This window comes from Andrena cerasifolii, chromosome 4, assembly GCF_050908995.1.
Source record: "Andrena cerasifolii isolate SP2316 chromosome 4, iyAndCera1_principal, whole genome shotgun sequence".
Taxonomy (NCBI): Eukaryota; Metazoa; Arthropoda; class Insecta; order Hymenoptera; family Andrenidae; genus Andrena; species Andrena cerasifolii.
In genome coordinates this window covers 4727643-4730607 of record NC_135121.1, presented here as the reverse complement: position 1 = coordinate 4730607, position 2965 = coordinate 4727643, and the positions used below count along the sequence as shown (strand labels likewise).

The 2965-nt window shown below is 39.0% G+C and overlaps 1 non-coding gene across 1 annotated transcript; it reads left to right on the top strand.

The window, feature by feature from the left end:
• Positions 1–2631: 2631 nt before the first annotated feature.
• On the top strand, positions 2632–2752 carry LOC143368646 (5S ribosomal RNA). Its single transcript, XR_013085278.1, has one exon. It is a non-coding gene; the product is annotated as a 5S ribosomal RNA (ribosomal RNA).
• Positions 2753–2965: the final 213 nt, after the last annotated feature.

The window sequence follows — 2965 nt, the reverse complement described above, 5'->3', positions numbered from 1 at the left end:
AAGATAATTCTATATGGACGATGACAAAAGCACTTAAAACTGAATACAAATCAATACCTACATTAATTAAAAACAATATCGAAGCAATCACAGACGAAGAAAAAGTAGAGATGCTGGCAGACCAATTTGAAAAAGTGCACAGCATAAATTTAGTAAACAACACCATCGAGCAAAATGGAATAATCAAAGAGGTACAGACATTCCTACAGAACGAGATAGAGGAGGACGCGCACAAGTATTACACAACACCGAAAGAAGTCTTCAAAATCATTATGGGCTTACCTGCAAAGAAAGCACCGGGAGCTGATGGCATACAAAACCTTATATTGAAGAACTTACCCAGGAAAGCAATAGTCCAACTCATGTATATATTAAATGCATCAATCAAGAAATATCACTTCCCGACTAATTGGAAAACCGGAGTCATAGTACCAATACACAAAGCAGGGAAAAAGGAAGCAGAATCAAGCAGCTACAGACCCATAAGCCTGCTGCCTACCATGAGTAAAGTCTTAGAAAAAATAGTTCATAGCAGACTTAACAAATTCGAGAAGGCAAACAACATTTGTATAGACGAGCAATTTGGGTTCAGGGAAAAACACAGTACAATACAACAGGTAACAAGGATAGTAAACGATGTATCAACAAATTTTAACAGGGAACTAGTAACTGTCATGCTTTTACTTGACATTGAAAAGGCATTTGACAGAGTCTGGATAGAGGGGCTCATAAATAAGTTGATGAAACAACAGTATCCACCGACACTCATCAAATTCATAGCATCATACCTCAGCGGCAGGCACCTCAGAGTACAAATAAACAACATCAAGTCTACCAAGAGATCGATTCAAGCAGGAGTTCCCCAAGGATCTGTCCTGGGCCCCAAGCTATTCAATGTCTATCTTAATGACATACCTACTTTTGCAAGAACAAAATTAGCACTCTTTGCAGATGATACAGCAATCTACACACATTCCTATAACGCCATAATAGCTGCCAAACAGATACAAACGCATATGACGATACTGGAGCCATACTATCGGAAATGGAAAATACATCTCAACGAAACCAAAACTGAAGTAATAACTTTTACGAAGAAGAAGGAAAGAAACAGCAGAATATTCCAACCGATAACAGTATATGGGCACAAAACAACCCCAGTCAAAGCAGTAAAATACCTGGGAGTACATCTGGACACAGGACTCACCTATAGAAACCACATCATGGAAAGTGTGAAAAAATCCCATGCAATCCTAAGGAAGTTGTACCCATTAATGGTATACAACTCTCCTATGTCAATTAGCAATAAAAAACTAGTATATAAAATGATTATAAGGCCCATAATGACATACGCTACACCAGTATGGTGTGGATCTGCTCCAACGAACATCAATGCCTTACAAGTCATGCAAAATAAGCTTCTAAGACTCATACTCTCAGCTCGCAGGAATACTAGGATAACAGACCTACATGAAAGCGTGGACATGCAATATATGGGTGAATATTGCAATAAATTAGCGGTAAGCTTTTATAGATATCATATAGGAAGTAATCCACTAACTAAAAATCTAACAGAAATTAGAGATCATAATATACCGTTTAATTTTAAGCATAGGCTACCTTATCAAAAGTTAACTATTTTTTATGAAATGCAGTGATACGCATGTGATAAAACGTGTGATACTCAGGTCATAAGTAAGCAAAAGTAATTTAAGTAAATTAAGTACAGTATTAAATAGGACTAACACTGTAACAAAATACCTGATAACGCATCAAAACAGTACATGCAAACAGGTACACACAAAGGTGTAAAGCTGAGAACAAAGAAGGGTTTTTTTTTTAACGCAATTTTCCCTTATTGAATGATTACATGAAACAATACTAGATATGATCTAAATGAACACACTAGAAATAAGAGATATACTGCATATCGACTGATTAATCATAGTAGTAGGTTAAGCATTAATTGTAGGAACTAGGTACAAATTCAATTACCAAAGAAACAGTTTAAATGTATTTATTTTATACGCTTAAATGTACATATGTTATATAATAAAGAGACTTTTACAAACAAACAAAAACGTCCGATCACTGAAGTTAAGCGACATTGGGCGCGGTTAGTACTTGGATGGGTGACCGCTTGGGAATACCGCGTGTTGTTGGTAGTATTTTTTTCATATCGCTCCATTTTTGCTGTTTATAGCTATGAAAGTGACTTATTCTAAACGATTTTATTTAGATTCACTTCTTTGTCCGTTTCTTTGTAGTGCGGACCTGTCAGAAATAAAATTCATCTTCACTCATTCCCAATGTAAGTACTATTGCGAGATGAGAAGAAGCAAGACTACCCACAAGCTGAAATGTCACAGAGGCAAGGGGAATCGCCCGCTCGCTCCACCTTATCCCCTCCAAGAAGTCCTATTTTTCGGTTCTTAGCGGCTGTCCATATCCGCGGATTGTTGCGATTGATTTCGTTTGCGTTCTTCGTCACGGGACGAACTGTGTTGGAGGGGATACGTTGACGCGGCGGGCGATTCCCCTTGCCCCTGTGACATTTCAGCTTGGTGGTAGTCTTGCTTCTTCTCATCTCGCAATAGTACCAATTCCTTCGATAAATAAAACTGTATTGTTACCAACGACCATTCTATGTCTGTAAAACACCAGTTCTCGTCCGATCACTGAAGTTAAGCGACATTGGGCGCGGTTAGTACTTGGATGGGTGACCGCTTGGGAATACCGCGTGTTGTTGGTAGTATTTTTTTCTTGCCGCTCCAATTTTGGTGCTTATAGCTATGAAAATGACGTTTTTTATGACCTAGACCTGCTACGTGTGGTTTACGATGTGTGAGGTACAGTGCCTCCCAAAGTGATCACGGGCTCCCATCTGCGAAAGAGCTCGCCCCTATCCCCACTACCAATTTTGGAGTTGCCGCGGCGAGTGGGGGGGACTGATTCTGAGGATGAG